The sequence below is a fragment of the Nicotiana tomentosiformis genome, chromosome 1 (assembly GCF_000390325.3).
Source record: "Nicotiana tomentosiformis chromosome 1, ASM39032v3, whole genome shotgun sequence".
NCBI classification, from domain to species: domain Eukaryota; kingdom Viridiplantae; phylum Streptophyta; class Magnoliopsida; order Solanales; family Solanaceae; genus Nicotiana; species Nicotiana tomentosiformis.
Window position 1 is genome coordinate 10,334,931 of NC_090812.1, and position 19,141 is coordinate 10,354,071.

Genomic DNA, 19,141 nt, shown 5'->3' on the forward strand with positions numbered 1-19,141 from the left:
CATCATCCAGAAGCCTTCCACTTGATCCCTTCCAAGATAAAATCATAACATATAATGCATCCTCATACCGGTAAAAAAATACCCATCTCAAGCCATAGTAGAAATCATCAAGAACTCTTCGAAAACTATTAGTACAAGACCAAGACATTAGAACTGATTCCCCTACCTGAACCAAGTCACGCAGGTCGCCAGACTCAAGAGTATTGCCACAAAACACCGGCGTATCCTTACCACATCATAAGAACCCAAAGAACCTATCACATTCATTACCGTCCCGATCCAACCCACTACCAAGCTATCCTATTTCTCTGAGTTCCTTCTGAATTTCCTTCAAACTAACACTTCTCCCTGCCAGAACACCACGATCCTTACCCAAAGCTCACCACAAGAGACCCTAACATGAAACCACGTAGTCCATATGACTATGATTTGTTTTTTATTTTTTAAATTGCACAAGTGAAGTGGAAGCCTACACGCGTCAAGTCTATTTTAACTACTTTTTTTTCTTCTTCTTCTTTTTCTTTTTTGCTACAGAAGACCGGATATTATTGAAATAAGAAACTAAGGTGGATCATTACAAACCGGAACTGATTGCCGAATATCAGTTTCTAAATCATTAAACATTGAATACCTAAGAGTATTTTATGGACATGGTTAAAAGTTTAAAGAATGGAGATTTGCTTGTAATGAGTCGGAATTATTGATAGTTTTATAAAGTAAGGAATTAGCGTTAATATTTTCAGCTTCTTAGAGAACATATACCTAATTAAACAGCATATGTTTTAAAAAAAGGCGTTTTCCAAAACAGAGGATATCTAAATATAAATTGTTTTAACAAGTTTCTAAAAGACATTTCTGCATAATCTTCTTAGAAAGTTCTCTAGCAACTCTTGATCAGACGGTTTCTTAGAACTTTGCTTATTCGATCGGGTATTCCTTCTCTGCATTATGCATATTGTCTTTGAAAAAATTACGCTCATTTAATTTAATGAGCATTAATTACTACATACAAAACATAAATAACGAACATACTAATGAAAATAACATGATTGAACAGTAAGTTATTTATGCAGTAATGTTGCTGCATTTGGAAAAAGAACTGAAAACTCTTCCTTTCGAATAGTTATATTAATATCTCTAGGTCGCGGATATGACCAACCAATTTGGCTTTGGCTATAGAATTTATGACCTCTATATTTCTTTTCCTTGTCCCATTTTCCGATGATGTGGTGGATGAAGTAGAAGATGGCTCAAGTGAGCGTGAATTATGACGTATCCCTGTTACTCTAGTCGGCTCAGGCATATTGTTTGAGCCAATTAAGTGAGGAAAATTAAGCCGAGCTCTCGAGCCGCGGATTTTAAAAGCGGCTTGATCATACGCCAATGCTGCATCTTCAGGAGTCTGATAAGTTCCTAGCCACAATCTCGCGCCTCTTCTCTCCGGGTCCCTTATCTCCGCCGCAAATTTTCCCCACGGCCGCCGTCTCACTCCTATGTACCTCCTCCAATATTGCTTCGTGTTTTCCTCACGCGCTGCCTTTCCACCCTCCTCGGGCTCGGATTGAGATTCGAGAATTGTTGTTTCTTCAATGTTTTCATCCAAAAGGCAGCTGCCAAAACTTGAGCTAGGACTATTAGGAGTTGCGACATTGCTCGAACTCATCGGCGAAAAACTGTTAGAAAAATCGGAATCATTCAGAAGATGGTGCTCAATAGAGTCAAGAAAATCAACGTCAGAGAAAGAGAAGGTTGCATTATCAGCTGGATTCATTTTCTTTTCTTTTGCCCTAATTAGGTTTTGGATGAATAGTTTCTTGAACTTGTTCTTACTAGGGCTTATTGCGTACGACTATTTATACGCTTGCCCTTCAAATTGTAGCTCTAGACTCTGCATTACCTTTATTTTCTTTTTGGAATTTCCGTGAAGGTGCAATTTTAAGCACGTGTATGTTCTGCTTTTTTATTTTTATTATTCTAATAATGTTTGATGATAAATTAAATAATGTACTGATCTTCATCAATTAAAGAAATGATATATCTCTAGAACTGCAGTCACGTTCATTTCTGAAAATTTTAGTCATTTGAGATCCTTTCTTAACGGAAATATATTTAATCTATATGAAGAACACGCTTAGAATATGTGTACGTTTGTATCTAGTAATAACATGATCTGTCAAATGCAAGAAAAGAGTGTACTATATTTCTATTTTAAGAAATAAAGGTCCGATACATTCTCAGAAACGTGAAGATAGTACCCATAGAGTGGTGGCTACTTCTGTCTTTTTTCTGCTCAATTTTAGTTGAAGAAGGTAAATATTGCTGAACTACATTTTTACTTTGGATTCTTCTCTTTATATGTTTTTTTGGAAATGAAATATCAACAAATTAAATTAATGATTTTCTTTATGACAATGTGGAAAGAATCTTACAGATTTTTGGTGCCTGGCATGTAGGAAGCTCTCGATTGATAAGAAGAGGGAGGCAAAATGAAAAATATTAAATGAGAAATAATATACTCCCTCTATTTCAATTTGTTTTGCATTGTTTGACTTCACACGGAATTTAAAAATAAAAAAAAATTATTTCAAAAACTTGTAATTATAAACATGTCATAGTATTATTTGTAGCTATAAGAGTAAAAATTTTTGACTTAAACATGACATAACATTTGTGTGATTAACTATAAAAAATTATCATTAAGATAATATATTATTTTTTTAGGAACGAACTAATAAGAAAATAATGCCAACAAAATGGGACGGAGGGACTTATTTGTGTTTGACAAGAGTATTTTTATTGATGAAATCTTTTTTAATCGTTTCACCTAAATGGATCATCACTGATGAGTGGAAATTTGCCCTCTATACGTCTTCCAATCGTTATTTTTTAGAAGAAAAAAATAATCATATCACTTAGCTCAATCAACATCTATACATTCTTCTAGATGTTTAGTATTCAAAATATCATTGAAACACGATCCTTATACCATACTACTCCTTGTACGATTATCAATTGTTACATGTTTTAATTTTATACCAAACTAAACACTAGCGCGAATGATCAATGCTTTTCTAATATAAAACATTCATCTTTTCCCCCTAGTGTTAAGGCTTTTATTTTTTTTTATTTAAATTGGTCTCCAATAATTATTTATGTGCAAAAAGTTACAATTTGAGTTTGGCTTTCCAAACATTATACATGATCATTGAGAAGAGACTTCTAGTGTTAGTTCTAACCAAAATTCTAATATACAAGGTGATTTGGGGGGGGGAGGGGGGGGTCGTGTGTGTATATATATATATATATATATATATATATATATAAGGCTTGCTTCTTTTGATTTTGAAAGATGGAAGGTTCCAACAGTTCATGTTAACAAGGCCTTTAACTTGATTGAGCAGTCCAACAAAAGAGTTGAAGACATGGATCGTATCAAGACTGTGACTCAAGTTTGCCAATTTATCAGCAGGTCTATTGGCTTCTCTGACGCAGTGGCTGATATCAAATTCATGCTCTCCAATTAGGTTCTGGATTTCACTAATGATGTTGGTGATTTTCCAAGGTACCTTCCGTTCCCTTTTAATGCACTTGGATATGAGCAATGAGTCAGTTTTTCCCATGGCTATTTCAAAGCCATTATCAACACACTATTTGAGGCCAAATAATATTGTTGCAGCTTCATCCATATTGCTAGTACTAGGCCCCATGGGAATTGAGTAGGCAAAAATGATAATTCCTTGGTTATTCTTGATAAGTCCTCCTCCTCCACAAATGTGTTGGATGCAACTTACATCACTGTTAAGCTTCATCTTTTGAGCATTAGGTCTGATCCATCTGACCATTGTGCTAGTCTTCTGCTCTGGTATAGCTTCACATGCTTGACATATAGTGTGTCGATCGTCCCCTACATTAGCTCTTCCAAATCTGCTTTTCAGTACTTGTAAAAGAGTTGAGATTATATTAGTTTTCGTATTATGAAAAGATGGTCTGATGTTTTCAAATATTTTGGTGCATCTTCACTTTCATAACTCCCAACATATGATAAATGAAAGTCTCCTTGTGATGAGTATGGAAATAGGATTGTGATTCTTAATAATCCACCAAGTGAGGAGTTGGATTTTGAGATTCCTGCTACTATAGTCCATCCCTAGAGGTCTAGCAAAATAGCTCAAAATTTTGTTAGCATGATCCCCTAAACAGAATAGATGATCAATGTTCTCAATTCTAGGATTCTAGTTGTTGTTGTTGCAGTAGTGGAAAATGGTGTTAACTTGGATCCCAAACCTAAAACATGTTTCCTCTGTAGATAATTTATCATGTATGGCTCTCCAGGTAAGGGAAGAGATCTTAAAGGGGATATCCTTATGCCAGACAAAATAAAATTATCCAGATTTTTTCTCTATCTGAAGATGTCCCAAGCTGAGACAACAGAAAACTTTCCAACAGTAGATGGTATCCAAATGGCTTTGTCTCTCTTGTTTTTGTCCATTTTGATATTAAGAGCCTTGATCTTATCCTGTGTTTCATCATCTAGTTGAGTTTGGAACCTATTTTAATTTCATAAGCCATTACTGATGATATCATTGACCTTAATCTAGTTGTAGCTAGTCATGTCGGGAAGCAACTATTGTAAAGGCCTTGAGTAGCTTCACATCATATTTTATGACTTGTACGCATAGTCAAAATTTAATTTCGGAAAGTTCGAAGTTGATTCGGAAGGAAAATTCTCAATTTGGAAGCTTTAAATTGAAAGAGTTGACTAAGGTTTGACTTATGAGTAAACGACCTTGGAATAGGGATTTAAAGGTTCCAATAGGTTTATATGATAATTTCGAACTTGGGTGTATGTTCGAGTTGAGTATCGGGTGGTCCGAGAGCATTTCAGCGCTTATTATGGAAAGTTAGTATTTTGAAGGTTTTGAAATTTCCTATGTTTGGTTTGAAGTGGACTTTGGTATTATCGATGTCCATTTAGGGTTTCGAGTCTTCGAATAGGTTCGTATTGTGATTTATTACTTGTGCGTAAAGTTTGGCATCATTCTGGAATGTTTAAGTATGAATCGAACGTGTTCGTCTAAGTTGGAATGTTTCAAAACTAAAAGAAGGATTTTGATCGTCGATTCATAGTTTGGATGTTGTTTTGTGTTATTAGAGGCCTCGAGCAGGTTTTTGTCATGTCTTGGGACTGGTTGGTGTGATTGGAGGAGGTTCCGGGAGGCCTCGGGTGTGTTTCCGGGTGGTTTTGGACCAAGTTTGGATGGGTTGTTGTTGATGGGGTGCTGGTGTGCTTCGCGATCACGAAGGTAGTCCCGCGATCGCGAAGAAGGCTGGTGAAGGTCCCCTATGTTTCTCTTCGCGAACGCGAGGAGGCTTACGCGAACGTGAAGAAAGACCAAGTCCTACTTCGCGAAGGCATAGGCTGGATCGCGAACGTGAAGAAGTTTGGGAGGGGATGCCTGTGAGGCAGAAAGCCTTCGCGAACGTGAGGTGTGGAACGCGAACGCGAAGGGCAGGGTCAGCTGAGCATCGCGATCATGAGGCTTTTTTCGAGATTGCAAAGAAGAGCAGGCTTGGGCAGATTTGATTTAATATGGGATTTGGCTCATTTTCTTTCATTTTCACTTGGTTGCACGACTTTTGGAGCTCTTGAATAGGAGATTTTCATCATCTATCATGAGGTAAGTTCTTCCCACTTGTTGTAAGCTATATACACGAGTTGTACATAGATATTAACATGAAAATTTGTAGAAATTGTGGGATTTTGGGAGAAACCTAGAAATTGATATTTTTGGATTTTGACCACAAAATTTGACGTGAGATTAGGAATAAATGATATATTCAAGTTCGTGGTGTTATGGGTAATATTTATCTTCAAAATTTTTTGAAATCCGGGCATGTGGGCCCAAAGATTGAATTTGTTGACTTTTCGAGCGGAGTTGGGAACAGTTATAAATTGATTAATTTTGGGTGTTGGAGTATATTTTTATTAGTTTGCATGTTGTTTGACTAGTTTCGGACTAATGGACATCGGTTTGAGGTGTTAGGTATTAAAATTGTTATGTGCTACTAGTTGTGGATGCTACGTACGCACGAGGTGACGAGAGTCCGTACATAGCTAAAAGCATGTTTATGTCCGGGTAGCTAAGACTTTATCATGTAATATTTGAATTATTTGAACTCATCTTGCTAGCTTAATTAAGTAAATTTGTAATTGAAATTGATTGGAATATATTAGGCCGAGCTTTATCGCCTTGAGTTGTCTGGCGAGATATTTGATAAACGGTAAAAGTCATATTTACTTTATGCCACTATACCTGTGTTGTACGCACATGACTCATAGTTCGATAAATTTCTTCTTTTCCTGTGGATCGGGCCGAACGCCTCGACAATATAATGAGACGCTTCTCTAGTTCGCACTGGTCGACCCTCGTCAGTGTACATATCACTTTGGATCGGGCCGTACAACATTGGCATAATCGTGCGTGATACCGCTAGCAGTCGGATATTTAGGAGATTCCCTTTTTATTGAGGCATGACATTTATATGGTATTCCTTATTCGTTGGAGATTGCATTTGATATTTCTGATATGTTGGATAGCACATGAGATTTGAGAGATTTATATCGTTAAAAGAAATGTTAGAGGATTATGCTAGTTACCATTTTATCTCATTATCATTGTTGTGCATCATATCTGTTTATGCTTTATCATACTGATTTATTGGACCACTAGTAAGTCTCGATGTCGACCTCTCATCACTACTTCTCCGGGCGTCACGACCCAAAATCCGACTAGTCGTGATGGCACCTAACCCAACCGGCTAGGTAAGCCAATTAACCACTAACCAATTCCAATAACAATTAATAAAGCAATTAAGTAAAGAAATATCTAAATCTAATACATTTCCCAAGAACTGGTAGTACAAATTATGAGCTTCTAAGAATAGAATTTAAAAAACTGGTATGAAATAATACATCATCTGTTCGAAATGTACATGAATAGATTTTTATAATCTAAGGCAACCATGAAAAATAGGCAACTACAACCAAAATGCAGGTACATCTTCAGATCCAGCTCCCAACGAACACAACAACATCAACATCCAACATTTGTACGCAAGGTGCATAAGTGTAGTATGAGTACAACCGACCCCATGTACTCAATAAGTAACAAACCTAACCTTAGGTTGAAAGTAGTGACGAGCTGGTACCAAGGTCGGGTCCAAAACCAATAGTCCATAACAACGTAAAGCAAATAATACAAGAAGTAACTGAGAGATAAAATGCTCAGCTTAATCATGATTTCTGAAAATAGTTCTGCTTTTCAGGTACATCAATAAAAACCCAAATCGTTTACCAGAGTTGCCAAAATTATGAATAGGTTTGAAAACAATAATTTTTCCCAAAATCCTTTCAATAATAAATAAGATGTTTCTTTTACTTTTCAGATAACCAGTGTAAAACAAATACATCACTATGCCCATCGGCCAACATGTTACAACCCAAATTCGTGTACCTTAGATCATGCCGTAAGTTAGTCGACGTAAATCCAAGAAGAGATTATCTTTGAGATGATAAGAATTTAATCCTATTGGTCTTAAACGATACAAGGGTGTATAAGAGTAGTTAACAAGTATTAGAAGTTAAACGAATCAAGGATGTTGTAACCCGTATTTTGGGTAATACTAGAGGTGATTAATTGTCCCAAGAGGTCATGTTTTAATGTATTTTAATCATATAATATCCGTATCATAAGTCTTGAAGTCAAGCGAGTTATGAAACAAAAGTCGATAAAAGTTGTCGCAACTTACGTTTATAATTTTACTTAAACTTTAGGTCAGATGTTACTACATTTTTCTCCCAATGTACTTAGAATTATGGGGTGATCTACCTATCAAATTGAATATCTATGAGTCTAGTTTCCAACACATTAAACCGTTTGTCGATACGATCTCGGAATAGAGAGATATTCGCATTTTCGCGAGAGTGCGCCAAGCAGCTCTCTATGGGACCCACATAGGCGGTTTAGACATATGGATATATATAAGATACCTCAACCCCATTTTAAGTCATTATTTTTCAGTATATTCAGACCTTAGAACCCTAAAAACAGTATCTCAAGGTTCTCTCATGATCCAAGACCCAAACAAAGGGCAAACAATACAAATCAAATGTCGGAAATCCCGTGGCGCTAGTAAGTTTCTTGTTCTTCTTGTTGTTGCTGATTTTTGTGTTGTTCCAGCTCGTGTGGGAGGTTGTTTTAAGTCTTTTATGTTCTGTAAATACTCCTTCAAGTTTTTAATATCAACCCTAGGTGATTTCAAGTCTTCTAAAGTAATTCTAGTGCCGAATAACCCGAATTAATTGCTAGTTTCGCTTCCTTGTTCTTGTGGCAGAATTGGAGGGATATTTCGTGGAAAATTAAGGTCAAATTGGAGTTTTTCTTTCTGTTTAAAGGTAAGGAACCTCTTACTCTATATATATTTAATATTATCCAAGTTGCGGCTAAGTCGTTGAAGCTAGAACTTGTGAAATATATATCGAAAGGCTTGGTAGTAATGTTGTTGGTTGGTGGACTGTTTTGGGAGGCTCAATATGATTATTAATGATGTTGTTTGGGCTGTTTGGTGATTGTATTGACTTGTGTGAAGTCATATAAATAGGGGAGGTGCTGTCCGTTTCATCGTAAAATAGGTTGCGGTCGATACATAATAGTTACGACGCTTAAACGATAATGATAGTGTCATTTCTCTTATTGTAGACTAAGGAGTCGTGACATTTGCATAGCTTGAGGTTGGGCAGTATATACAAGGTATGTGAGGCTATCCCCTTCATTCTTTTGCACGACTCCGATTGTACATAATGTAATGAACGAGCTCCCAAAGATACTCTACTCTTAGAAGCTAGCAGTACTTACATTGCTGCCCTTCTTATGAAACGATTGATATTGATGTTACTTCTCTTATTCTTATATTATCAATGTTGTTGGTAGTTCCTGATTCTTATAAGATTCTTAATGAAGAGTTAATCCTAATAAGTAAGGATACTGACCTTACGTCACTCCGAAAGGTTCAACATGTGATTCCAATGAGTCCAGCATGCATCATATATATGTATCTATTTTACTCTACCGAGCCGCGCTATAGTCGGCCGGGTATGGCACCTATTGTGCAACCACTGATCAGTTGGGTTTTACCGAGCTCCACGTGGCCGGGTACGATTCTACCGAGCCCTATGATGGCCGGGTACATTTTACCGAGCCTATTACGGCCGGGTACGATATGATGATGGTGATGCCCACAAAGGCGTATGTTTTAAAAGTTTATGTATATATATGTATGTATCATGTATTTAATGTCAATAGCCCTCAGAGGTACCCAGATGTCACAGGTTGTATATTCTCTATCCTTGTTTACATTACTGTTCTTACTTATGCTTTCCTGCCTTACATACTCAGTACTTTATTCGTACTGACGTCCTTTTTATTTGTGGACGCTGCATGTCATGCTGCAGGTCCTGATAGACGGGTAGACACAGCTCCCCCACCACAGTAGGCTATCCAGTTCAGCGGTTATTGGCGAGATCCCTTCTCCGGACTTGCCGCGGTCTTGGTATGCATTTTTGTTATAGACATTATGGGTATGTCGGGGCCTTGTTCCGGCAATGTTGTAGCACTTATGTTCCTTTAGAGGCTCATAGATAGGTGTCAACTCATGTATGGTTTGGAATGCCTTGTCGGCTGATTTTTGTTGTATAGTTTTTCACGGCAGCATGGTAGCTCGTACCTTATATATAGTTTCTTGACAGTCTTGTCGTCCCATGTTATGTATGTTCATGACATTATCTTTCATTGTTGGATATTCATGATCCATGTCTACCATTTATATTGATCTTGTCGACCCTTAAAGATAATAAGGAAGGTTAGATAAAATGTACGTTGGTGCTCGGCAAGTATGGCCCGGGTGCTAGTCATGACCCTCCAGTTGGGTCGTGACACAACATGTGTGAGAAATCATGAATGATGTGATACCGTACAGCATGAGGAAGATACATCTCTATGCCTATATGTCATGTGTGCATGTCAGTGCAATGTATCTCAGAGATGAATCGTCTACTCACACTCTCAGAGTACTCAACTCACTGTCTCACACTTTTCACTCATCATGCTCAACCACTCGGTACTGTATACGGACCAGGAAAGATCTATCCCGGAATATATACATCACTGACCATCAGTCACTCAGTACCGAGGAAGGTCAATCCGGCCCTAGGGAGAAGATCCATCTCCAGGTATATAAATGCTTCGGACAAGATCCATGTCCAGTGAAGATCCATCCCTCAATATAATCAACCACGCTCACTAGGGGTGTACAGACTCTGGAGGGGCTCATTCAGCCCAAGCGCTATAAACCGCACGGACAACTCACATGTTATAGTATCAATATCTGGATCCGCACGGACAATTCACGTGCTACACAGACAACTCAAGTGGCATAGTATCAATATCCTCACAATCAGGCCCTCGACCTCACTCAGTCATCAATCTCTCTAGTCTCTCTCTCGCGGGCTCACAATGTCATAAAACTAGCCCGAAAATGATGATATGATGTATCAATAAATAGCAACAGAAACTGAGATATGATATGCATATGAATGCGTATGACTGAGTATGTAATGCAATGAAAGCAGATAATTCAACATCAAAAATGACCTCAGTGGGTCCCAACAGAATAAGCATGTAGCGTAAACATGGCTTCTAACATGAATCATAGCTCGATAACTCTAGTACGTAAAGATTTATTGATTACAGACAAGTTCAGGTAACTACACAGTACTACAGAAATAACGGAATCACAGTTCACACGATACACGCCCACATGCCCGTCACCTAGCATGTGCGTCACATCAATACCAAACACATAACACGTATATTCAGGGTTCATACCCTCAGCTCCAAGATTAGAAGAGTTACTTACCTCGAACAAGACGAATCCAAAGTCGAGCAAGCTAAACAATGCTCCAGAAATCCCATTCTGCGCGTATCAACCCCTGAACGGCTCGAATCTAGCCACAATAAATTTGATTCAGTCCACACAATTATAGGAATTAATTCCATATCAAAATACTAATATTTTCCCAAAAATTGCTTGTGGGGTCCACGTCTCAAAATCCGATGAAACTTATAAAATCCAACAACCCATCCAATTACAAGTTCAACCATACTAATTTTACTCAATTTTGACTCCAAATCGATATTCAAAACTCAAAAATTTATTTTTATGAAGTATAGGAATTTCCTTCGATTTCTCTTGAAGATTCAATAATCTTACACCAAAAATGAAGATTAATTCATGAAATATAATCACAAGGGAGTCAAGAACACTTACCTCAAGTTGTGTGGAAACATTCCTCTCCAAAATCGCCCAAGTCGAGCTCCAAAATAAGAAAATGGTGAAAAATAGCGAAACCCGAACTTAAAGGGTTCTGTCGAGCACCTTCGCTTCTGCGAAATTTGGACCGCATCTGCGCCTATCGCAGGTGCAAGAAGCCCATCGCACTTGCGGCTCAACCTTGATTTTGCGCCCTTTAGCCCGCTTCTGCGACTATCGCAGGTGCGGGATTGTCTTCGCACCTGCGACCTCTGCCCAGTCCTTCCTTGGTCCCTTCTGCAATTCATTCCGCAATTCTGCGTGCGCGCACCTGCGGTGCCCTCTCCGCAGGTGCGGTCATACCAGTAGCAACAACACATCAGTTGCTTCATCAACTCAAAATCAAGTCCGTTAACCACCCGAAATCAACCCGAGGCCCCGGGACCTCAACCAAATATACCAACAAGTCCCTTAACATAATACGGACCTACTCGAGGCCTCAAATCACACCTAACAACATCGAAACGACGGATCGCACCTCAAATCAAAAACCTATGAACTTTGAACTTTCAAATTCTATATCTTGTTCCGAAACACATCAAATCAATCCAGAATGACTTCAAATTTTGCACACATTTCACATTACGGACTTATTCCAAATTTCCAGAATTTGATTCCGACCCCAATATCAAAAAGTCAACCCCTCGGTCAAACTTTCCAAAAATTCAACTTTCGCCATTTCAAGCCTAATTCCACTATGGACCTCCAAATCCGAGGTCGTTTACCATACGGAGCTATTGGAATTATCAGAATTCAAATCCGAGGTCGTTTACACATAAAGTCAATATCTGGTCGACTTTTTCAACTTAAGTTTTCCATTATGAGTCTAAGTGTCTCAATTCATTTCGAAATCTTTTCAGACCCGAACTAACTAATCTGATAGGTCATAATACAGCTATAAAGCACAAATAGAGCAGTAAATAGGAAAATATGGCTGTAATACTCAAAACAACCTGCCGGGTCGTTACATCGGGGTTAGGCTAGATACCTACTGGGTATGCGTTAATTTAAGTACTCATGCTATATTTCTGCACTAAATGTGTAGGATCTGACAGGTTCATTTGGTGGTCATCTTTACGCGTAGGCACAGATGCTGAGGAGGCTTTATGGTGAGCCGCATTTCAGGCTACGTATCGTAGTCTATGGAGTCTCCATCGTATTATTTACTTTATCTTGTCTCATTTAAATTCCAGACAAAAGTTGTATTATTATTTTACTCCTTAGTAAATGCTCATGCATTTGTGATACGAATTGTGGGATATTCTAGTTGATGTTTACGAATTAGCATATTATTATCACCTCTTATTCTTATGTCATACTAATTATGTATGTACCTGTGATTTTAAATGCTTAAATTTCTTTACATAATAAAATTTATGATTTCAAAAGTAATAAAATAAAAAATTAATTAGATGGTTCACAGTTGGCTTGCCTAACGGCGACGTTGGGCGCCATCACGGTCTAGAGTGGATTTCGGGTTGTGACAACAAGTGGCTGCTAGGAATTTGAGGTTATCTCCTCCTTCGTTGTAGGGGAAGCATAGTTATTCCAAGTAGTCTAGTGATATTTACCACTTGTGTCTTGTCCTGTCCAGAAGCATATGGTAATATACTTCTCAATAAGCTCCAAAGTGCTTTTAGGGGGGGGGGGTGATGGCTGCAAATAGATGGATGGAGAGGGCAAGAAGGATATGTCTAATCATGATATCTCTTTATTTGTGGAGAGGGATTTTGTTTGCCAACCCATGATTTTGCTAATGATATTGTTGACAATGTCATAGTAGTATGATATCTTCCTCATTCCTGTGGTGCGAGGGCATCCCAGATACTTGATAGGGAAATGGTGATTGTTCATTCCAATGATGGTCATGAGTCTGTTGATTGTGGATGCTTTAGTGTTATTAGCCACTACAAAGCAACTTTTATCTTTGCTGATGAGTTGTCCATACACTTTCTCATAACTATTCAAGGTTTTCACTACCATCTCCAGAGATTTTTTGCTTCCATTACAGAACATGATGGTATTATCTGCAAAAGAAATGTGATTAATCTTAGGACCATTGATATTTATATAGAAACCCATGTATCCTTCTCTATCATGAAGATTGTTTAATATTCTGGACAGTATCTCAGCACTGATAATAAACAAAAATGGAGATATTAGTTCTCCTTGTCTCAAACCTCTTTCAGATTTAAAAAATCCATGTCTTCCCACATTGAAAATAATGGAGTACCAATTATTGGATATGAAGTTATAGATGAGATTAATCCACCATTCTGAGACGCCAAGTTTCCGTAGAGCCAGACATATAAAGGTCGAAGAAACTTTATCATATACTTTAGCCATATCAAGCTTAATAATAATATTTTTACCTCTATAGGTCTTCCTAATGTCATTGATAATCTCCTGGTCTAGGAGAATATTATCAGTTATAGCTCTTCCTTTGATAAATCCATATTGATTCCTATAGATAATCTTAGGGAGAATTTTAAAAATAATCTTACCGAACACATTGCACAGGCTTATAGGCCTAAGATCTATGAATTTTTGTAGGTGTTAAACCTTGGGGATCATTACTAATAAAGTGTGAGTGAAGAACTTGGGGAGTTCTGCACCATTAAAGAAAGATTTCACAGCTTTAAGAAGATCATAGCATATGATGTCCCATGAAGTTTGATAAAAATAGTCATTTGAGCCATTAGGGCCTGGTGCACTATCCTTGTCAATAGAAAACAAATACTATCTTTCACATCTTGTGTAATAGGTGTGGCTATGAGCATGTTGTTATGTTCCTCAATTATACTTCTCTCAATACAATCCAAAGCTTTAAAATTGGTGGCTTGAGTATCCTGGGAGAACATTTTCCGGATGTGTCGAATTGCAGTTTCTGTTGTGCTATCATTTCTTTCTATTCATTGGTTCTGCTCATTCATGATCTTAGTAATAGTCATTCTCCTCCTTATTTCCTTTATAATTGTATGTAAATATGATGTATTAGCATCACTTCTTCAAACCATTTGGCTCTGGATTTTTGTCTTAAGATAGTTTCTTGAATATTTAGGTACCTTGTGAATTCAGCTCTGCTTCTAGATAATTCTCTTCTATTTTCAAGAGAATTGTCATTCACACAATTATCTTTAAGAGTTGTCATCTCAGCTTTCAACCTTTTGGTTTCTTCATAGATGTCACCAATAGTCTGTCTTAACCTGTTGCTCAGCTCTTTATAAAGTTTTTTAATCTTTTAATGTAGTGTGTAGAGGGGATTTCCATAGACCTCTTCTTCCCAACATTCCTGAACTGTTTTCAGATATTCAGGATGTTCAGTCCAAAAGATTAGAAATTTGAAATACCTTATGAAAGAGCTTATCTCAGAGCTCATTTTAACTAGTAAAGGTTCATGGTCTAAACAAGCTCTAGACAAATGAGTTACTGAGATGTTATTGATAGAGTCAAACCAAGTAGTGTTGTAAATAATTCTATCAAGTATATTCCATATGTTGTTGGTTGGTCTCTGTTATCACACTATGTGTACATAAAACCTATAAAGTCTGCATCCTGAAGCCCATACTCATTAAGGCACTCAATGAAATCTTGGCTCTCTTCCAGTCTACGCCTTCGTCCACCTTTCGTTTTTTATTGGAAGTGATAACATTAAAGTCTTCAATTTCCCTCAGGGGCCTTGTATGTTGTTAGTCATATCTTTAAGATCCTGTCATAGCTCTCTTCTCTGTTGTTTAGTGCATTTAGCGTACACCACTGTAATATAGATATGAGAGCTATTGTTGTAAGAAACATTGATCAGTACATATTGCACTTTGTCTTGAATGGTGGTAATATCCACTTCTTTTGTCTAGAGGATCCAGGTCTTATTTGAGCAGTTATAGAAGCCCTGCTGCATACCAAGTCTTCTTCTGAATTTGTCCATTTTCCTATTGTCCATCATAGGTTCCTATAAACATATTAAAGGATTTGAAATTATTGTTTGATGGTTTTGACTATCTCTAGAGATTCTTTAGAAGCAACCCCCCTTATGTTTCATGAAATTGTATTAATCATTGGGTACATTAGAGGTAGGTTCCATTTGCTCTTCCTTGTTCTCTTCTGCATTTTTATGTATCTGGACAAAACCACCACCAGGGTTCTAACATTTTCTAGGAGTTAAATTGTTGAAGAGGGTGATATTCGGTTGTACTCATTTACCTCTATGGTTGAGATTATCATGGTATTCAGAGTTGATGTTACCTCTGGGTTCATCATCTGAATTAGATAGTCGGCTCTCCTTTCTATAGCCTATGTCTATTTCTGTTTTCATGTTGTCTATATCTTGAAAAACTTCTTTAAACTCCTCCCTTGGCTTTTCTCCTTTTTCACACTGATAAGGTGGTTCAAGATCCTTGTTGAGGGTAAAATCTTAGTCACTATTCCTACTAGATGAGCTTGGATATCTATCTTCCCTCCCATCTTCCTCAATGATAAGGGACCTTTCTTGAGTAACTTATTTAAGGTTGAGTGTTGGCCAGTTGATAGTGTGATCAATCTCCTTCTTTATGATGTTACCATTGATCTTTCTTGCCTTTCCTTGACGTGTAACCTCCTCAGGAATGGCTACCTGTTTAGAATATTTTTTCTTCTTGTTAAGTGAGAGATTGATATCTTTTGGGTCAACGATATCCAAGTTGAGCATTTCCCCTTGTAGTTCAGTGTCACTCATATTGGTGCGGGTGGAATTTTCAGCTAACATTTAGCCTTGTTTGTTGTTTTTTGTTTCATCTTTTTTCTTTCTCCTTTTGGGATTTGTCCCATCTTGTGCTTCTTGACTGATGCTGAATGGATTCAGTAGTATACTGATCTTTGTCATTATCATTAATGCATGATCTAGTGTCCATTTCCTCTTTTCCAGCTTCTTCTTGAAGTATGCTGAATGAATTGTTAGTTTCTCTTATTTGCTGGTTTCCTTTGGTGTGTGTATTTTCCTTGAAGGTAGGCTCTATAAACTGTGGTATAGTATCTTTCTCATTATTGTTGTCCTGATTTTGCCCTTTTTGTGCCTGTCACGACCCAAAATCCAACTAGTCGTGATGGCACCTAGCCCAACCCGCTAGGTAAGCCAGTTAACCACTAACCAATTTCAATAATAATTAATAAAGCAATTAAGTAAAGAAATTATCTAAATCTTATACGTTCCCCAAGAACTAGTAGTACAAATCATGAGCTTCTAAAAATAGAGTTTACAAAGCTGAAATGAAATAAATACATCGTCTGTTTGAAAAAGTACATAAACAGAATTTTTATAGATCTAAGGCTACCACGAACAAGAGGCAGCTACAACCGGAATACGGCAACATCAGCAGCCAACATCTGCACGTAAGGTGCAGAAGTGTAGTGTGAGTACAACCGACCACATGTACTCAATAAGTAACAAACCTAACCTTAGGTTGAAAGTAGTGACGAGCTAACAAAAAGGTCAGGTCCAACACCAATATTCCACAACATTTCATAATAGTATAGTACATGTAACAAAAGAGTATCTCAGAAATAAATGGCTCAGTTCGTTCACAGTTCCAGAAAAAATAGGCATTTCTTTTCAAGTATCTCAGTGAAAACCCAAATCTTTTACCGAAAAATCCAAAATACGAGTAAGTTTGAAAACTGTAATTTTTCCTAAAAGTCCTTTCAACAAATAGTAAGATGTTTCATTTTCAGATAGCATGAGGAAAGTAATTATCTATACCTACATGTCAAGATACAGGTAAAATCATAAATGTCCCCAAAACTGGGTAGCAAAAGGAAATGCACCTCTATGCATGTATCACAATTACGCATGTCAAATACAACGCATCTCGATGATGAGCTCATGTACCCACACTCTCAGAGTACTCAATCTCACTGTCTCGCATTCTCTCTCACTATGCTCAGCACACTCAATCACTCAGCTCTATACAATACCCGCTGCTGCGTACAACCCGATCCATATTTATAGTCGACTGTGCTCACTGGGGATGTGCAAACTTTGGAGGGGCTCCTTTCAGCCCAAGCGCTATATCGCTGCAGCGTGCAGCCCGATCCCATAGAATGCAATCAATATATCGCTGCGGCATGCACCCCGATCCCATAAAATATAATCAATATATTATTGTGATGTGCAGCCCGATCCCAAGATATCACTCTCACTCGGGTCCTCGGCCTCACTCAGTCATCAATCTCTCCAGTCTCACTCGCGGGCTCACAATGTCATGAAACTAGCCCGACAACAATGATATGATGTATCAATAAATAATAACTGAGACTGAGATATGGTATGAATGCATGGATATGCCTAAGTATGAAATATCAATGAATTCAGTGAGATGACAGTAAGAAACAACCACTACGAGTCCAAACAGTATCGGCATAATGCCTAAACATGATATCTAGCAAGATTGACAACTTAAATACTTTATCACATGGTGAAAACATGGATATCAACAAAATAGGACCACTATATAGTGTCATGGGAACAACAGAATCTCAATTCACATGGTGCACACCCACACGCCCGTCACCCAGCATGTGCGTCACCATAACACTAATCACATAACACGTATTTCGGGGTTTTATACCCTCAACTCCAAGATTAGGAATTACTTACCTCAAACAAGCCAAGCGATATTCCAAAATTCCATCACGTGCGTTTCGACCTCCGAACGGCTCAAAACTAACCAAAAACAACTCATGTACATTAAACAATGCTAAAGGAACCAATCCCGATCGAAAAAGATCAAATCTTGAATCAAAAACCCAAAATCGGCCAAAAGCCCAACCCGGTCCCGCACCTCAGAACCCAACAAAATTTACAAAATCCAACAACCCATTCAATTATGAGTCTAACCATACTAGTTTCACTCAAATCCGACGCCAATTCGATGTTCAAAACTCAAAATTTCATATTATGAAGGTTTATGCCAAAACCCCCCAATTTTCTCTTTAAAATTCACAATCCAATTACCCAAAATGAAGGTATATTCGTGATATAAAATAAACAATGAGTAGGGAACACTTTCCCCAGTCCACAAGATGAAAATTGCTTCAAGAGTTGCCTCAATCCGAGCTCCATAGCTCCAAAAATGTAAAAATGAACGAAAACCCTCGATAATATAGCTTCTGCCCAGTGATTCCGCATTTGCGGAAAATTCCTCACATCTGCGACCACCGCTTTTACGGTAAAACTTCGCTTCTGCGAAAACAACTGGCCCAGAAATCCCTCGCCCCTGCAGCCTTTAAGCCGCTTTTGCGATCGCGCTTCTGCACACATGAACCGCATATGCAGTTGCCTAGGTGCGTCCAAGCACCCGCACCTGCGATCCTCACGCCCAACTCCCCTTCACGCTTCTACGACTCCTCTGTCGCTTCTGCGACCATCACACCTACGCAAAACCAGCCGCAGGTGAGATCACACAAGAACCAACAGCTAGCAAAAATCCAAAAATGTAATGAAATGATCCGGGCCTCGTCCGAAACTCACCCGAGCCCCTTGGGACCCCATCCGAACATGCCAACAAGTTCCATAACATTATACGGACCTACTCGAGGACTCAAACCACACATAACAACATCGAAACGACGAATAACACCTCAACTCGAATCAATGAACTTTGAAATTTCAAACTTCCACAACCGATGCCGAAACCTATCAAATCATGTCCGATTATCTCAAATTTTGCACACAAGTCGCATT

At 38.0% G+C, this 19,141-nt stretch overlaps 1 pseudogene; it reads right to left on the reverse strand.

Annotated features, from left to right (window-relative positions):
- Window positions 1-920: 920 nt before the first annotated feature.
- On the reverse strand, window positions 921-1,807 carry LOC104103345 (ethylene-responsive transcription factor 14-like; annotated as a pseudogene).
- Between the last annotated feature and the right edge of the window lie 17,334 nt (window positions 1,808-19,141).